At 38.0% G+C, this 20,593-nt stretch overlaps 1 protein-coding gene across 5 annotated transcripts in view; it reads right to left on the reverse strand.

Moving 5' to 3' along the window:
- The window catches only part of Tmlhe (trimethyllysine hydroxylase, epsilon), a 164,654-nt gene extending 144,306 nt beyond the window's left edge, over nt 1-20,348 (reverse strand). For 2 of the 5 annotated variants that reach the window (XM_052171127.1, XM_052171125.1), the window contains exons 1-2: nt 20,216-20,348; nt 11,297-11,404 (exon numbers count right to left, since the gene is read on the reverse strand). The gene's annotated coding sequence lies outside the window, so the exon portion shown is untranslated. The remainder of the gene's footprint in view (nt 1-11,296; nt 11,405-20,215) is intronic. The other 3 variants (XM_052171128.1, XM_052171126.1, XM_052171129.1) reach the window with 3 other exon arrangements.
- Nucleotides 20,349-20,593: the final 245 nt, after the last annotated feature.

Raw genomic sequence — 20,593 nt, forward strand, 5'->3', positions numbered from 1 at the left:
GAGGAAAACTCCAATACAAGGAGGGAAACTACACCCTGGAAAAAGTAAGATAGTTACCTTCCTTCATCAAACCCAAAAGAAGATAATCACTCAAATATAAAAATAACATCAAAAATGACAGGAAGTAATAATCTCTATTCCTTAATATCTCTTAACATCAATGGACTCAATTCCCCAATAAAAAGACTAACAGACTGGATAAGGAAACAGGACCCTACATTTTGCTGCACACAGGAAACACACCTAAATGTCAAAGACAAAAACTACCTTAGAGTAAAAGGCTGGAAGACAACTTTACAAGCCAATGGTCTCGGGAAACGAGCTGGAGTAGCCATTCTAATACCAGATAAAATTGACTTTCAACCTAAAGTCATCAAAAGAGACACTAAGGGACACTTCTTGCTGGTCAAAGGAAAAATCCACCAAGAAGAACTTTCAATTCTGAACATCTATGGCCCAAATGCAAGGGCACCCTCATTCGTAAAAGAAACTTTACTAAAGCTCAAAGCACACATTTCACCTAACACAATAATTTTGGGGGACTTCAACACTCCACTCTCCTCAATGGACCAATCAGGAAAACAGAAACTAAACAGGGACACAGTAAAACTAATTGAAGCTTTGGACCAATTGGATTTGACTGATATCTATAGAACATTTCACCCTAAAGCAAAAGAATATACCTTTTTCTCAGCACCTCATGGTACCTTCTCCAAAATCGACCATATAATTGGTCACAAGACAGACCTCAACAAATACAAGAAGATCGAACTACTCCCATGCCTCCTTCAGATCACTATGGTGTAAGAGTGGTTTTCAATAGCAACAAAAACAACAGAAAGCCCACATACAGGTCCTGGACTCGTTGATTCTTTGTATGGTTCTCTTTGTTTCCACTTGATTAATTTCAGCCCTGAGTTTGATGATTTCCTGTCTTCTACTCCTCCTGGGTGAAATAGCTTCTTTTTGTTCCAGGACTTTCAGGTGTGTCATTAAGCTGCTGGTATATGCTCTCTCCATTTTCTTTTTGGAGGCACTCAGGGCTATGGAGGCTGAACAATACTCTACTCAATGACACCTTGGCCAAAGAAGAAATAAAAAAAGAAATCAGAAACTTTGTAGAATTTAATGAAAATGAAGACACAACGTACCCAAATCTATGGGACACAATGAAAGCAGTGCTAAGAGGAAAACTCATACCCTGAGTGCCTCCAAAAAGAAAATGGAGAGAGCATACATTACCAGCTCTAAGATCAAGAATTGACAAATGGGACCTCATAAAACTACAAAGTTTCTGTATGGCAAAAGACAACATCAAAAGGTCAAATCGGCAACCAACAAATTGGGAAAAGATCTTCACCAATCCTACATCAGATAGAGGGCCAATATCCAATATATATAAAGAACTCAAGAAGTTAGACTCCAGAAAACCAAACAACCCTATTAAAAAATGGGGTACAGAGTTAAACAAAGAACTCTCACCTGAAGAACTTCGGATGGCAGAGAAACACCTTAAAAAATGCTCAACTTCATTAGTCATTAGGGAAATGCAAATCAAAACAACCCTGAGATTTCACCTTACACCAGTCAGAATGGCTAAGATTAAAAATTCAGGAGACAGCAGGTGTTGGCGAGGATGTGGAGAAAGAGGAACACTCCTCCACTGCTGGTGGGGTTGCAAATTGGTACAACCACTCTGGAAATCAGTCTGGCGGTTCCTCCAAAAACTGGGCACCTCACTTCCAGAAGATCCTGCTATACCACTCCTGGGCATATACCCAAAAGATTCCCCAGCATGTAATAAGGATACATGTTCCACTATGTTCATAGTAGCCCTATTTATAATTGCCAGATGCTGGAAAGAACCCAGGTATCCCTCAACTGATGAGTGGATGCAAAAAATGTGGTATATATACACAATGGAGTACTATTCAGCCATTAAAAACATCGAATTCATGAAATTCTTAGGCAAATGGATGAGCTGGAGAATATCATACTAAGCGAGGTAACCCAGACTCAAAAGTTGAATCATGGTATGCACTCACTAAGTGGATATTAACCTAGAAAACTGGAATACCCAAAACATAATCCACACATCAAATGAGGTACAAGAAGAAAGGAGGAGTGGCCCCTTGTTCTGAAAAGACTCAGTGAAGCAGTATAGAGCAAAATCAGAACAGGGAAGTGGGAAGGAGTGGGTGGGAAAACAGGGGGAGGGAAGGGGACTGATGGGACTTTCGGGGAGTGGGGGTCCAGAAAAGGGGAAATCATTTGTAATGTAAATAAATATATCAATAAATTAAAGAAAAAAAGTCAACACAGCAAATAGGAAGAAACAGCAGAGCTGGAGATGGAGAGAGATGGAAGGACCACTCATTGTTCACTGCAGAGAGAGCTCCATGGGAGGTCAGCTCTGGTCACACCTGATGAGGTTGGTTTTGGTCCGTCTGAGGCCCATCACCAACAAGTTATAGCTCTTCACGGTAAACCCTGAAATGGCCTTCCTTTGAAAGAGCAGATACCCTGAAGAAAAAAAAAAAAAAGTTTGCGTATTTTCAGAGCAAAAGGACCATACACCAATCAAGACCAAGCAAGTAGCCTGGGTGATCCAGCCTCACAGACTGCCTCAGTTTCTGTTTCCTCAAAAACTGCATTCAGAACAACTTCAAAGTAGCTAGCCTCAGATGGTCCAACCTCACAGACTGCTTTAGCCAGGACTTCATTTAAGCCCTGTACTTTCCTACCACACAGAGACTATACAGCAAGTGAAACAGACAGCTCTCCCAGGACTCGGTCAATTTCTCAACTTTCTTAGGGACCCCAAAAAATGTCTTCTCCTTCAGACAGCAGGACACAATTTAAAGAATATGATGCCTACAAGAGGTGGGGTGGATAATTATTGGTCATTTGGTGTATTATGGATGTTCGTTGTCATTTAGATGGGGGTTGGCTGCAAGTTATTAATGGTCTTGGTCAGGGAGGAAACAAAGTAAAAGAGGTTAGATTCAGAATCTCTTTCTCCTTCTCCTCTCTATCCTTTCTCTCTCCTATCCAGTGTTAGGAGAGAAAGGGGGAAAGGACAAAAGGGGGGGATATAGGAGTAATAGGAAAAAGCAACAGGGATTATGGTATCCACTTTTAGATAAGAAGGAAATTGTGCAACTTTGCTGAGACAAAGTGGTCCAATCCTTCAAGATTCTTGCTTCACAGAAAGGTCTATTAAGTCTTCTGGGCCTGATTGCCAAAGAAAATGGCTCAATAACACAGAGGATGTATTAACCTCATCCTCATGGATAGCCTTGGGTGACTATCCATGTAGCTAGCAGTCTCTATCATTTCTTTAGATTTGGAAGCAACTTGTTCTGCACTTCCTGTTTGCTCAGGTAAAATTTATCATTCTAAGGTCTCTAATGAGGTTGATGACTAGATAGTTATAGTCTTGCAGTTTTTCTTATTTTTCAGAATAATAAAAAAGAAAACTCACAAAAAAGGCGTAACCTTCATGAAAGTTGAAAGACATAAAAGTTTAAGTTGTGAAGCATATAAGTAAATGTTTTAGGAGCTTGAATAGTGATAGAAACTCAAGTTAGAATAAAATAGATAATAAGTTAAAAGGTAGCTAGAAAACAAGTGAAAGCTTATGGCCTAGGTATTTATTAATAAATAATTAGACTCAGGGTCATTATTGCTTGGAATTGAGTGGTCAGGAAGAAAAACTCAATTTTTTAGAATTATAAAAGATCGTCTTGAGTAAGGTAACCTAGACACAGGAGGGCAAACATAGAGTGTACTCACACGTGGATAGTAGCCCCAAATAAAGAATAACCATGCTATAATCCACAGACCCAAAGAAGCTAAGTAACAAGAAGGGCTCAATGTGGGGGGATTTATGAATCTCACTGAGAAGGGGAAAAAGAATAGACATCATGGGTAGATAGGGAGAGGGGATTGGATGGGGATCAGGGTGGGGACTGGAGCAAATGAGATCAGATAGGATTAGGATGGAGGGAGAGAACTGGGAGAAACAAATGGAATTGGTGTGTGGGGTGAGTGTGTGAGTGTGTGGGTGTGGGTATGTGGGTGTGCAAACTCTGGGATGAACTAGAAACTTAGAGGGATGGAAACTCCCAGGAATCTATGAGGGTGCCCCAAGCTAAGACTCTTAGCAATACAGGATAAGGAGTCTGAACTAGCCATCTCCTGTAACCAGACGAGATTTCCAATAGAGGGATTGGGACACTAACCCAGCCACAAAACCTTAGACCCACAATTTGTTATGCCTACAAGATGTGCTGTGGTAAAGGTAGTGCAGAAATTGTGGAAATGGTCAACCAATGGTTGGTACAGGGGTAGAAAGTTAGTATGTAGCATTCCTACATGATTCCTGCCTCTGCCCCTACTTGAATCTCTGCCTTGACTACCGTTAATGATAGACCATGATTGTGACTGGGAGGTATAAGCCAAATAAATCCTTTCTTCCAAGCTTATTTTTGTCATGGTGTTTTATCACAGCAACAGAAAACACTAGGACATGAATCTAATGAAAAAAGAGAAGATGCAAATTAACAAAATTAAAGATGAAGAATGGCACATTGCGATAGACTCCAGTGAAATCCAAAGTATCATGAGTAGTTTAAGAACTTGCATTAAAAACTAGAAAATCTAGAAGAAACTGATATATTACTAAATACATATGAACTACCAAAATATTAAACAGACCCTTAATGAGAAATGAGACTATTGTTGAGACAATGACAAACCCAGGACCAAATAAATTTACTGCTAAATTCTATCAAACCTTTGAAGAGCTAACACCAATATTTCTCAATTTTTCTATAAATATAGAGGAAAGGAATGCTACCACATTCATTCCATAAACCCAGTATTAATGATATAAAAATTAAATAAAGATACAACAAAAAAGTGTAAATCAATTTTCTTGATGACTATAGTTACAAAATTTTTCAATAAACTACAAACTGAATTAAAAAATACATTATGAAGATCACAAACCATGTTCATCCACAGATGTACATACCACTGAGTTAACAAAAACAGCATGTCATTGATAGGAAAAACAGAGAGGCAGTATAATGGAAACAAATAGAAGGACCAGAAGTAAATCCACACAGTTACACCTAATGTTGCTTGTGGAAATATGGATGGAAATGAAGATAATCATGTTGGACAAAATATGCCAGACTGAAAAAGACAAAATAGTGCATGTTTTTGCTTACATTTATACATACACAAATATACACACGATACACACAGAGATACTGACACCCAGGGACATATATACACAAGACAAAAAGGAGAACTAAGAAGTGGGACAGAAAGAGACCAAAAAGCAATAGGGAGGAAGAACATGATAGGGTATTTTGAAGAAAACCAAAGTCTGTTTTCCTTCAGATGCTAACTCTAGATTTAAATAAAAGGGGCTAGCAGTGATGTTCAAGTGTTGTGGGGGTGAATAAGAGCAAGATACAATGATTGTATGTATGAAAATCTAATACTGAAACGTTATTTTTATGCTTACTAAAAAAGTTAAACCTCTAAAGTCAACACACAATCTATATAGCTTCATACTACAATCACTGCTTCAGTACTTTAAATTGAGATATTGACTCATACTATGTTCTCCTAAAATGATGACCAGATAAGGCAAATGAGGTATATATATTGGAGTATTTTCAGTCAAACAGAAGCATAAAATTCTGCCTTGGAGTAAAATGGGTAAAACTAGACACATGTTCTCCCTCTTACATGGAGGCTAACAATACTTGATCTCAGTATTGGTTGGTGATTAAGGTATGGAAGAGTATACATGTGGAGGAAGATGGATAAGGAAGGTTAGATTTCATCATTTCAAACTGCATGCATATGGTGTGGAAATACCACAGTGAATCCTATTAATATGCAAATTTAATGTTAATAAAATATAATAAAAATTAGAGAAGTTATACTAACTCCATCTACTCTTCTCTCCTCAAGTGTTATTATGTCTTGTTATATTTAAATGCTTGTTTTCACACAATGTATTTTGACCATATTCTTTCTGCTCCCCTAGTTACTCCTATATCTTCCCAACCTTCCTACTATACAACTTCATGTTCTCTCTCTCTTTTAATTACTCCTATACATACCTCATATGATACTGACATTTTATACAATTATTAAGCATTCACATCTACATAGACGTTTAACTTCTGTATTGTATATCATTCCATTATGTATCTAAGCTTTCATTTTATTTTTCTTCCTAAAGATCTCTAATATTTTCTTCAGTTCATGATTTTAAGATCCACAGGCTAAGTACCATCTACAAACATCTATTTGCCCCCACTTTTAAAGCCTTTACACAAAGGTCACCAGGTATACACATTTAGATTGGCAGTTACTTTTGTATGCTAAGAAATGTTGCTCTATTATCTTCACATTTACTCTGTTAAAAATTCAAAAAGTCATTTTAATTGCCATGCTTTCTAAAATATATAATTTCTAATTGCCTTTTTATAAAGTTTGTTTTTGAGAATTTTATATACTCATATAATACACTTGATGATTCTCTCTATCCTTTCTAATCTCTCTTCTCTCCCAATCAATCCTACTAGTCTTCTTCCTAAATACATGTTTGCTCTGGAGTCTTGAGGTAGGCAATATGAGGTCTTGGGAAGCCTAGGGAAGATAAAGGAAAGGGTCCTACTTAGCATAAAGATTGATGGATGGTTTGGGGATTTCAACCATTTTTATTATTTTTTATTTTTCAGTAATTTTATTAAAACATACCCATATGAAGTTTTCTTTATATTTTCTCTGCTTTGTGCTAAAGAACTTTTTGAATTTATGACTTCATATTTCTGTTAGGTAGAATTCCAATACAACTTCCAGTGACTTGTTGCTCTATACTTTGCCTTGAAATGTGAGAGAGACTGTAAATATAAGGTCATACTTGCATAATTAGGTCATGCATATGGTATAGTTGACTTGAAAGAGAGATGATGAACTTCTAGGTTGTTTCTGGTTTCTAGGTATTATATATAAAACCACAATATACAGAGCTAGACAAGTGTCCTTGTAGAAAGAAGTGTCTTTGGGGCATATGCCCAAGAATGAATCTTGAGGTAGATTGATTCCAGTTTTTCTGAGGAACCACCATATAGCTTTCCATAGTAGCTGTACATGTTTTCACTCTCACCAGATCTTATTTTCCCTAGATCTTAGCCATTCTAACTGGTATAAAATGGAATTTCAAAGTCATTTTGATTTGCATTTCCATGATAGCTAAATGTGATGGTATGAAAATGCTTGGCCCAGGACATGGCACTATTAGGAATTGTGGCCTTGTTGAGCTAGGTGTGGCCTTGTTGGAGGAAGTGTGTCATTGTGGGCATGGGCTTTAAGATCCTCATCCTACCTGCCTGGAAGCCAGTCTTTTGTCTTTGAAACAAGATGTAGAACTCTTAACTCCTCCTGCACCATGCCTGCCTAGATGCTGCCATGCTCCTACATGGATGATAATGGACTGACCCTCTGAACCTGTAAGCCAGTCCCAATTAAATGTTGTCCTTATAAGAGTTGCCTTGGTCATGGTGTCTGTTCACAGCAGTGGAAACAACTAAGACAGAAGTTGGTACCAGGGACTGGGGTATTGCTATGATAGGCCTAACCAGGTTTTTGATTGGAAGAATGTGGATTTGGGGACTTTGGATTTGGAAAGCAGTGGAATCCTTTAAGTGGGGCTTAATGGGATAACCAAGTAAGAATACAGACTTTGTTGCTAAGTATTTTTTGAACTGTGCAGAACTGGCCCAAGAGGTTTCAGTAGAGAAGAATTTCAGTATGTGTCATAGAGATTGTTTTTGTGGTATTTTTGGTGACGAATGTGGCTGCTTTTTACCATTGTACAAAGAATCTTCCTGAGGCTAAGACAAAAAGATTTAGATTAATTGCTTTGAAAAAGGAAGTCTCAAATCAGCCTGGTATAAATTCTGTTTTATGGTTAGTAAAGTTTACTCTTAGGAACAACATTTTAATGAAAAAAGGAATTGGATATCTGAAAACCACTTTGAAATCAGACATGGAGATAACAGAGTTTGAAGTTTGCCCAGCTGGCTTCCTGTCTTGCTTTGGGGATTACCTGAACTACAGTCATAAACTAGATGGTTTCTCTGCCTTCAGTCCACCCACATTCCACTCTATTTTCTATATACTGTACCTACCTTGCTCTCTCCTTCATTCTTTCCACTTATCCTCCAGGTTTCAGATTAAACATCAATTTACTGACAAACTTTCCCTAATACTCTCATTAACTAGTTAAGTTACTTGAGAAAGTATTCTTTACTAGGTTGATTATACAATATAAACATGTATTTAAATATCACATAGTACTCCCACTAAATTATATACAATTTTGAATGTTCATGTATAATTTAAAGTAAATTTAATTCTAAATAAATCTGTAAAAATAAGTCAATTTCATACTTCTTAGGTATATACAGAGTATCGAGCATCATTTCCATCTAACACTTGATATATATATATATATATATATATATATATATATATATATATATGACAACAAAAACTCCTGCTTTATTAACCATCTATAAAGTTTATGCCCGAAAACCATCTAATTGTGTTACAAAAATAAAATCTGAAGCAAATTCCTAATTTTTTTCAATTTAAAATTTTGACATTCATCCAGGTATACAATATTCTATTGCCATATTTACCCCATATTACTTTTTCTTATGCTTTACCCACTCCTACTAAACTCTTTCATTTCAACTAGTTATCCTACTTTCAGGACATTTTTGGGGGTACATAACTTATTCAGATATCCATGGCTGTTGTGTTTTCATGATTGCAATGACCATGGCATATCCAGAAGATAATGTTCCATAATACTTCTTCCCATCCTTAGATTCGTATTGCCTTACATCCTTAGACAATCTTTTTGCTCCTCTTACATGATGTTTCCTGGGGCTTGTATTAGATAAAGATGTAGGTGAAGGTTCCTTAATTGTGTCTTGATTGGGTAAATAAAGATGGCAGAACCCAATCACTGGGCAAAGATACAGAGGCAGGTTTTCTGAGTATCCAGAGGAAGAGGAGATAGAGAAAGGGCTTTTGGGGCCAGGCTTTGGAGGGAGAAGCATGGACACCATGTAGGCCTGGGAGCAATTAGAACCTGTAGCGGCCTCCGCCACCAGATGAATTCTAATATAGAATAGCTGATGAGTTTAGGATAATAGATTCCAAGCCCAGTGGTTGTGTCATCTGGCTGATTTTAAAATATTAAGATTGTCTGGTGTTTTCTATCCGTGACAATTCGGGTGGGTAAGCGAGAGGGTGCAGTAGGCAACGACAACCACAGGGGTAGATTGTCCATGTGGAGCAATCACTGCTCTGGCATGTGGGAAAAGTGTTAGCTAACGGTGGGGGCTGAATAGACAGCAGGCAGATGGCTGTTGATCCCATGCTAGTTGGAACAAGCATGACTAATAAAAATACATGAAATATAACGATGTCTTGTTTATGGCTGAATATCCACTAATTAATTACTTTCAGCATGTTGATTCGTTATGAGTCTCTGCATTAACTGTGGCCCACTGACAAAAAAAGGTGCTCTGACCAAAAAAGCTGCTCTGACACAGGCTGAGAGCAGCATGTGTCTATGGATATAAATATAAGTACTGAGATGGCAGTTTCAGAACATGTCCAATTATAAGTTCCCCCTAGGGCTTGTGACTTCCCCAGCAATGGGTTTGTGACTAGGTTTATAGTACCAGTCATGTATTCTCTTCTGTAGAAAAGACCTCAATTCCACTCAGAAAGCAGTTGGTTGCCCCTATCATCACTATATTACATCAATATTGCACCAGTGGACATTTCTTATCTGGCAGGTCAGTATTGAAGAATACAGTGTCCAGTGTGGTAGAATGCAATGTCCATATCTGGGTAAAACTGTTAACTATTTCTCTCAGCTTGGTCAAGGTAGAACTCACTGAGAATGATGGCAAATGGGGGGAAATGAGGATCAAAAGAGAAGTTATTCATTAAGATATCTGAGGTAAAGCAAGTTTTAGATGACAACCAGTGCAAAGGCTCTAAGCTCTGATATTTACTGGGACCCAAGAATAGTAAAGCCACTATGGCTGAAGTTCAATAAGAATAGGAGAGAAGTCAGAAATGGGGGCTATATTAGATTTTAAAATACAGTTGTTATTGTGATAGAAATAAAAGGTTACTGTAAGGTTTTTTTCCTTTTCAAAAAATAAGTAACCAGTTAATCTGGTTGCTGTGTTAATAAACAAGGGAAGGAGCCAAGGAAAGGAAAGAGACCTAATGGTAGGCTAATGTACTATTGTAGTTGCTGTAGTAATACAGAAATAATAGTAACTTAGACTAGAGTGGTAGTAGCAGATATGGTGGAAACAGATTTTGTACATTTTTGAAGGTACAGACAATACAATTTGCTGATTTATTAGATATGCTATGGGAAAATAGGGGCAAGAGAAATAATGATGATCCAAGTTGTTTGGACTGAGACTGAGAGATGGAGTTGTTATTAACTAAGATGAGGAAGAATATATTTTTGAGTAAAATATCAGGAGTTGCTAGGAATGTTAAACTTGAGATACCTCTTTGATTTTTTAAGTAGAAATATAAAAGAGGAAGATGGGTATATGAGTTTTGAGATCAAGAAAGAAAAACGAGCTGGAGACACTAATTTGGGAGTTGTCCATTGTCATTAAAAGTCACCAGACTGGATGAAACTACCAAGGTAATTAGTGGATACAGGGAAAAGAAGAAGACCAATAATACACTGAATTAAGTATTACTTTTAATTTTTTATATGAAAAACTTATAATCATACATTTGTTGGTTATTTGAGTATTTGCTTCCTTTTAAAAAAATTCCAGGCAAAGCAAGAAAGGTATCATTTTCTTCAACACTACCAGCATCTGGTAATAGCTACCAAATAATGTATTAAGTTATGTGAACTAAAGAAATATTCATTTACATCAATTTTTCATAATTCCCATAATTCTTATAATTCCATAATTCCCACTTGAGGTAAACAAGTAAGTCAAGTATAGAAGACTTGGATTGGGGCGAGAAGTAGAGAGTGATGATCCAGAAACACCAAGCCAGTCTGAAAATAACCATCTAGAGAATAGCTAAATATGGGATACACAGATTATATATATCTCCAGTTGTAATGTTGATATCTGTATTAGTTTAAGTCATCTAAAATATCAAATGTCAAGCTAAATACGGTGATACATACCTTTAATCCCAGCACTTGGAGGTTAGACAGGCAGAGAACTCTGTGAGTTTGAGGTGAGCCTAGTTTAAATAGCAAGTTCTGGGACATCCAGGGATATATAGACACTGACTGAAAGTAAAACAAAACCAAAAGATGTCAAGACTTAAATATATATATGGAAAACATTATTGGGGTAAACTCATGTGAAAGAAAATGGAGAGAAAGACTTTTTTTAAAAAATGGGACAGCTATCATATCATGCCATAAAACTAATTTCTGAAGAAGGGGAATAGAAGCAAGGTCTTAGACTGCAATGTAGTTGTTCAATTTGAGCAAAATTGTTGGAGAGTCCTCAAGCCAAAAATGGCCATTATAAGAATACAGGTATGTGTGGAGTTGTCTTCATTAGTATTCTTGTCTTGCTCATTCAGTACTTGGGAGCAGTCCCTTGAAACTGTGGCCTTGGCAGGAAAATAATAATGGATTATAGAACACAGCAGCTGGGCACTTGACTTGTTATACTATCAAATGTTAGACATTTTAGAGTGACTTTTTGGTGGACACCTCAATAACTAAATTCAACACTGTTTACCATAACATTATGGATCAAAAACATATCTTCAAGTTATATTCAGTCTAATAAGGGCAGCTATCAACCTCTATTCTTGACACTAATAAATGCTTCACCTTGCTCCACTATGTTCATAGCAGCCTTATTTATAATAGCCAGAAGTCAGAAAGAACTCAGATGTCCCTTAACAGAGGAATGGATACAGAAACTGTGGTATATTTACACAATGGAATACTACTCAGCTATTAAAAACGAATGAATTCATGAAATTCTTAGGCAAATGGAAGGAACTAGAAAATATCATCCTGAGTGAGGTAACCCAATCACAAAAGAACATACATGGTATGTACTCACTGATAAGTAGATATTAGCCCAGACTTTGAATACCCAAGATACAATTCACAGACAACATGAAGCTCAAGAAGAAGGAAAAATAAAGTGTGGATACTCTGGTCCTTCTTAGAAGGGGGAACTATTTACCCATTGTAGGAGATACAAAGTATGGAGCAGAGTCTGAGGGAAAGACCATCCAGAGACTGTCCCACCTAGGGATCCATCCTATATACAGTTACAAAACCCAGACACTATTGTGGATGCCAATAAGTGCTTGCTGACAGGAGCCTGGGATAGTGTCTCCTGGGAGGCTCTGCTAGTGCATGACAAATACAGAGGGGGACACTCCTAGCCAACCATTTGACCAGTACAGGGTCCCCAATGGAGGAGCTAGAGAAGGGACCCAAGGAGCTGAAGGGGTTTGCAGCCCCAAAGAAGGAACAATAATATGAACCAACCAGTACCCCCAGACCTCTCAGGGACTAAACCACCAACAAAAGAGTACACATGGAGGGACCCATGGCTCTAGGTGCATATGCAACAGAGGATAGCTTTGTTGGACATCAAAGGGAGGAGAGTCCCTTGGTCCTGAGAAGGCTAGATGCCTCATTGTAGGGGAATGCCAGGACAGGGAAGCAGGAGTGGGCGGATTGGTGAGCAGGAGGAGGGGGGATGGGTTAGGGGGTTTTCAGGGTGGTGGGAACTAGTAAAGGGGACAACATTTGAAATGTAAATAAAGAATATAGCTAATAAAACAAATTAAAAAATAAAAAACACATAAGCAGCAAGGTTTAGGGTACAAAGTTAGAACACAAAAGCATTATCTGCTTTGGATTTTAAAATATACTGCCATGCCCCCACCCTGCACTTGTTTCTCATTCCTGGACCTAGCTGTGGTCACACACACTGAGTACCAGCTTTTTGAGGTACCCAGATTCCTGCCCAAACTTTCCTCAAACTCCCAATCATAGATCAGATAGTAAAGTTTGTTCATAAGCCCAAGCAGACCAAAATGGAAGTAACATTTGCATGCTTTCTTGGTTACCAGTGAATTGGAATAACTCCACTCAAAAAAAATCCACCACCAAGTATCTAAAAAACTAATCTACCAACTTTGGAATTACCTAAGCTTGGATAAAAGCAAAAACAAATTAAACTTCCACTCAGCAGAGTCATCCCAGAATCACATCAGACATACAATCAATAAAAGAAATCTACATGCCCAGATCAACAGGCACACATGGGACACACACACACACACACACACACACACACATCCAGTAAAAGGATAGGATACTATGCTCCCCTCGACATCTACCAATTTTATAGAAATATCCCTCAATGAGAATTGCCTATATAACTTGTTGTCAACGTATGGATCATGACCCCTTTGGGGTTGCATATCAAATATCCTGCATATCATGCATATCAAATATTACATTATGATCTACAATAGTAGCAAAATTATAGTTATTAAGTAGCAATGAACTAAATTTATGGCTGTCTGTCACCACAACATGACACACTGTATTAATAGATTGCATCATTAGGGAGGTTGAGAATCACTGAACACCAGCAAATGATGAAGACAATTAGAATTTTTAAACTGAATTCAAAGAGACAGAAATACTGAAGAAAATTAAAACTGAAATAAAGATGAAGTGGAAAAACATCAATAGGGGCTGGAGAGATGGCTCAGCAGTTAAGAGTACTAACTGCTCTTCTGAAGGTCCTGAGTTCAAATCCCAGCAACCACATGGTGGCTCACAACCATCCGCAACAAGATCTGACTCCCTCTTCTGGAGTGTCTGAAGATAGATAGCTACAGTGCACTTACATTTAATAAATAAATCTAAAAAAATTCAATAACCAAATTAGGAAATTCAGAGGAATGCTTTGCAAGAATGGATCAAGTACAAGATAGAATAACAAGATTTGAAGTTTAAAGTAGAAGAATTAAATCATACAAGCAAATACAAAAACTAAAATGCATGAAAGGAAAAATTTTAAATCCTGAAATTCACATGAAGCAATAAAGGCCCTCATAGCCAAAGCAATTCTGTATAAAAGGACTAATGCTGGAAAGACTACCTACCATGCCAGATTTCAAGTTACACACAGAGCTATAGTAATTTTAAAAAGCATTTTAGTGGCACAAAACAGACATAGATCTATGGAACAAAACAGAAGACTCATTGGGCAGTGGTGGTGCACATCTTTAACTTCTCAGCACTTGGGAGGCAGATGCAGGTGGATCTTTGTGAGTTTGAGGCAAGCCTGGTCTACAGAGTGAATTCCAGAATGGCCAGGGCTACACAGTGTAACCCTGTCCTGAAAAAACAAAAACAAGGACTCAAAGAAAAGTACATGTATTTGGAGCCATCTGATATGACAAAGATGCCAAAAATGCACACTGGGGGAAAGACACTATCTTCAATAAATAATACTAAAAAACTGGATGTTCACATGTAAAAGAACAAAATTAAAACCACATCTATCACCCAGTACAACATCAGTTCCAAATGGATGAGACCTCAATGTAAAACGTGAAACAGAACAAGAATCACAAAAATTGTAAAACAATATTGGTAAACATAGATGCAAAAATCTCCAATAACACAGTGATAATGTTAGATAACACATTAAGACTATCATGTGTTATGATCAAATTATTTTACTCCAAGGATGTACAGATGCCTCAACATTCAAAAATCAAATTACCTACATAACACACCTTCCTACCTACACAAATGAACTCACATGCACAACCACATACCTGTTCAATAACCTACACACACAAAACCTTAAAATAAAAATCTAAAATTTGTATGTATGTATGTGTGTGTGTACACACACACTCACACATATGAAATAAAGATGAAAGATTTACACAATGAAACCTTTAAGGTGGCTAAGAAAAGAAACCAAAGAAGATTTTAGACAATGGAAAAGTATTTCTATGCTCATAGATTGGGTAGAATTAGTAATTTAAAAATGACAATATTACAAAAAGCTATCTATCTACAGATCAAATGAGTGATGGTTTGCATATGCTTGGCCCAGGGTCTGACAGGATTATAAGGTATGGCCCTGTTGGAGTAGATGTGTCACTTTGGGTGTGGGTTATAAGTCTCTCATTCTAGCTGCCTGGAAATCAGTATTCTACTAGCAGATTTCAGATGAAGAAGCGGAACTCTCAGCTCTGCCAACACCATGTCTGCCTAGATGCTGCCCTACTCCCACCTTGATGATAATGGACTGAACTTCTGAACCTGTAAGCCAGCCCCAATTAAACGCTGTCCTTACAAGACTTACCTTGGTCAAGGTATCTGTTCACAGCAATAAAACACTAAGACAAAAGTTGGTAACAAGGACTGGGGTATGGCTGTGATAGGCCTGACCATGCATTTGTTTGCAAGAATGTGGATTTGGGGACTTTGGATTTGGAAAGCAGTGGAATGCTTTAAATGGGGTATAATGAGCCATCCTAGTAGGAATGTGGAAGACTTTGCTACTAAGAGTGATTTGAATTGTGCAGACCTGGCCCAAGAGGTTTCAGTGCAGAATTTTAATATGTGACCTAGAGACTGTTTTTGTGGTATTTTGGTGAAGAATGTGCCTACTTTTTGCCCTTGTCTGAAGAGTCTGCCTGAGGCTAAGTGAAGAGATTAACTGAATTGACAAAAGAAGTTTCAGAAATAGACCCATCATAGACTTTGTTTTCTGGTTAAGTCTGATGAAGAGCATTTTGAATAAGCATAGCAAGCTGAAAAAGCAAAAATATAAAACATATGGTTGGGGCAAAATCACACCCAGCTAAATTTAGGTCCCAGCAGGGCAGAAGAAGCCTTTAATCCCCGGAGATAAAGCCAAACTGATCTCTGAGTGCAAGGCCACCCAGGGAAAGAGGAAGTTCAGTGAAGAATACTTAAATCCAGGCTAGGAGGAACACACCTTTAATCCCAGTGTTTAGGAGGCAAGCATGCAGATCTCTGCTTTCAAAGTAAGTCTACCAAGCAAGATCCAGGACAGCCAAGCTCAGACAGTGAAGGAGATGGAAAACAGAAAGTTGTTGGTGATAATATAATAGAACAAGGGGGGCCATGTTCTAGCCCCAGCAAGCAGCAGAACATGGCAGCTTCAGCCATGTGGATCTGGCTTTAGAGTGAAAAATAGAAGGAACTACTGGGACACTTGATGCTGATTAGCTGGAGCTAAAAATTTAGGGGTGATTAAGAAGAGAACAGCATCGTTGAGGTAAAATCTTCTGGGAAGTGTTTTCTGAAAGCACAAAGATGCTGTGTTCCAGAGATAGCCAAGGTTGTACCTCCTACTACAGCTGCACTTGGTAATATATAAGAGTCACTCAGGCGGTACTGGTTTTGAAGGCATGAAGGCATTATGAAGAGTAGCTGAGGCTTGGCACTGTGAGAGGCCATGGAAGGCCATTGGTGAAGGTACAGCCTCAGTTTTAGTTGATGGCCCAGGACTGAAGGTGTCATGTTCAATTTAGTAATATTTAGCCACAAAATAAAAATCCTGGAATTTTCAGGAAAATGATCAGAATTAAAGATCATCATATTTAATGAAATAATATTAAAAAAACAATGTATCATACATTTCTCTCATATGTGATATCTAGTGGGAAAAAGATGAAAGACTAAAGATGTAGTTTAATGTTAGTGTAGCATGTACAAGGTTCTAGATTTAAACTCTAGTATCAGAAAAGAAAATGATTTAAACGTAGACAGAGGACTATTAGGAAAGTAGAAAGGGATCAGGGGGAGGGGCACCAGGAAGTGAAATGGAGCTGAATCCTGTGTTCAAGGATATTAAACTGAATTAAGGGACTTGGTTATATCTAATTGAGTTGGTGGCCAGAAGGACCTTATGTGTATACGCCAAAATCCAGGCTGTTGCCAAGACTGCAGGTTATTTTCTACAAATGACAGAAAAACTCATGACTGAATACAACACCTACACAACTCAGTGAACATATAGATGTCAAGATGGTGCCAACATAAAACCTTCATCCTTACATTCTAATGTCTTTGGTAGAGGAAGGTACTCTGCATGCTATCAAAAGAAAAATGTATTACCATTTCAGCCACAAACCCTTTGATCTATACTGGTGTCCTACCTGGAAGATATACTAGAGCAATGGTGGCACAAAGCTTGTAGGAGTGACCAACCAATATCTGATTTATCTTCAGGAATACTCTGTGAGATAGAACCCATACTTGAGTGACTAGATAGCTCAGGGACCTAGGGTAAAATGAAATACTACTGGTCTAAACAACAATATAGTTACTCCTAATGATATTCTGCTATACTCAGAGATCAGTGCCTTGCTCAGCCATCATTGTTCCCATCTCTTGCAGCAGATGGGAACAAATGCAGAGACCCACAGCCAGATAACATACAGAAAATGAGAGACCTCAGAACATTCAGCACATCAAATACCTGCCCTCAAGGCTCAAGGAGCCCTGGGGAAGAGAAAGTAGAATGGGAATAAGAGCCAAAAGGATAGAGGACACTAAGAAAAAAAAAGGCCTTCTAAACACAGCATGACTTGTTTCATGCAATCTTATTGCCAATTCCTGGAGTTACACTGGGGTCCTTTTCAGAAAGTCCTTACTTATACATATATCCTGATATGTTTTCCCTTTGTTTTCTCTAGCAATTTTAGAGTTTTGGGGCTTTATATTAAGGTCTTTGGTTCACTTTGGTTTTCATACTGGGGGAGAGGTTGGATATCAGCTTTATTCTTCTACATGTGTATATACAGTTTTGCCAGCACTTTTTGTTGAAGATGCTGTCTTTTCTCCAGTATAGTTGCTTTTGATCCCTTTGGCAAATTTTAGATGTTTCTTTTGTGGAACCTCTGTTCTACTCCATTGATCTGCATGTCTGTTTGTATACTATTTCACACAACAAGAAAAATTATAATTGTTTTTGAAAAGGAAAAATTATTGAGGAGAGTGAAAATAATTTGAAATTCTCATACACTGATGGTAGGTTATATAATTCTGATGAATATAAAATGACACAGTCATTTTATAAAAGTTTGGCAAAATATTAAACACAAAGTTACATAAATAATAATATAATAAAAATCTGACCAAGCAGTAGATAATCCATTATTTGATACTCAAGGAACTAAATTATAGAAAAGAGTTTTGATATGATGTAAGAATACATGAATATAATGTAGTTTGATTGCATTTTTCTGGCTTGAAATTTAGAGAATAGGAGAGAAATGGATTGATTTTTAAAATAGTCATGATATGGAAGTGACAAGACTCTATACTGGTTAGAAACACATGAATGAGAAGGGTAAGGATGCTTCATAACTGAGCATGTTTAAAGTCCAATTCCTGTCTCCCTCCTGTGTTGCTTATCTATACTCCAAAGGACACTAAGTGGGTTGGCCTACTGGCACAGAGTAGGCATTCACTACTAAACAAGGTATGAGAAATACAGGAAAAGAGATTAATACAATGAAAATGTGGCTAACAAGGCAGTCACCACTGGGTCCTGGTAAATGACCAAGCCTAAAGTCACTTTCAAGGCCATTCAAGAGAAGTTCAGCACAATCCCCTGAGACTATTTGAGAAGCCATCAATTAATTCCTTTTCTTACTCAGAACATCTCCTTCAAAATCAGTCACTCCTTTCCTAGAGCCCACAGGTGTGGCACAGGCTGGGTTTTCCCAAGATTATCACATTGCAGTTAGTCTTTACATGAGACAATACAAAGTTTCAGTTCACCTCAGATAAGCATAAGGAGTGCCTGGTATTGTATAAAAGGTCACAGTGGGACTCAACTGGTGGATCTCTGGTCACCAGATAAAAAATCCTAAGAGCAAAGAGGATTATTGATTCATAAATTTAGTCCTCAACCCCCAGATCTGAAAGGAGGAAAACAGCTGCCAGAAACAGCATAGATATCGAATGAATATTTTGCTACCATTCTCAGAGTTGACAAGCAGGGCCAGAGTAGTATTGTGAGACTCCTGAGATGGACACTAAGACAAGCAAGTCATGTATCTGCCACAGTCTATATTTCCAAGAAATAACTAGGAGAAATAAATACGTGGTAGAAGTTCCCAGACTCTACCACTACAGTGAACATTCTGTTCATCACACTGCTTATGAAATAATGTATGACTTCTTTTAATATTGTGGTAAATCATGTTTTCTTTTCATGGTTGTTTTATAATAAAGACTTGGTCCATAGTCTTTATATTTCTCCTGCACCTCTGTAGTCACTTACCTAATATAAAATTAACTACTTTTAATCTTTAACTGTACTGTATCCTCACAAACTATAAAATCAAAGCAACAATAAAATAAGACCACTATATGAAAATGGATTATTACAATGTTCCTAAGTAGGAGAGCTCAGTGGTTTTGTTCAGTAATTAAACAGTAAACTCTCCAACAATTTTGTTTTTCTGAAACTTGCTGGTGGTGTATTATGTTCATTCAATACATAAATAACATTTTGGACAACAATTTTTGTTTAAAATCCTTTACTAATACAGTATTCTCAAGAACATTATCCAGAGTTAACATTCAACTCATGCACGAAGAATGCCATTTCCAATAGTTTTAAAAGGTTCTTCTGAATTGTTTTCAGAACGTTTCTAGCCTAACTTCCCTCCTACAACTACACTGACAGCCTTGCTTTGAGAGGAGCAAACATAGGGTACAATCTGACTGAAGAACATTAGTGAAAATGATATAGAAAGAAGGTAGCTTGCTCCAGCTTTTTCACAGTGTTAGGCCCTATTGGCCCTATCCTGATCTCCAGGAAGACTGTATGGCAAAACTAGCACAAATCATGAGGAAGGCCTTGGGGCAAGAGTGTCCTCAGCCAGTGTAAGGTGAGTACCAACAACCTGGGATGAGGAATGGAGCTGCCACTGCCCCAGTCCTGTGCCAGGCCCCAAAGCACAAGACTAGGTGCTGTGCCGTGCCGTGGGTCCTGGCCACCTAAGAAAACCCTTCCCAGACCGGAGGGGCTGTACCTACCTGCGCTGGAAGTCGCGACTCAGAAGTTTGCAGAGGCACAAGCAAGCAAAGAGGGGCTGTAGTGCAGCCTTGTCAGTCCTTTTGCGTTTTACTACCCAGCCCCCAAGGAAATCTGACTCCCGCTCCCCTCCCCCAGCCTGCTCTTGCCCAGCAGAGAACCTTAAAGCCCCGCCCCACTCTTTCCGGCCTTGCCGGAATTCTTTCAGGGCGGGTTGCCTGCCTTTTTCTGTGTTCCTCTATAATCTCTTGTCTATGCTTTTATTAATGGTAGCTTATTGAGGTTTCATAACAACTAAAATTCTTCCATTATACTTCCACATGTCACATATCCTTCACTACTGGATTTCCATAGATTCGGATGAGCATTTTGAATCAAAG

This window comes from Apodemus sylvaticus, chromosome X (genome assembly GCF_947179515.1).
Source record: "Apodemus sylvaticus chromosome X, mApoSyl1.1, whole genome shotgun sequence".
Taxonomy (NCBI): Eukaryota; Metazoa; Chordata; class Mammalia; order Rodentia; family Muridae; genus Apodemus; species Apodemus sylvaticus.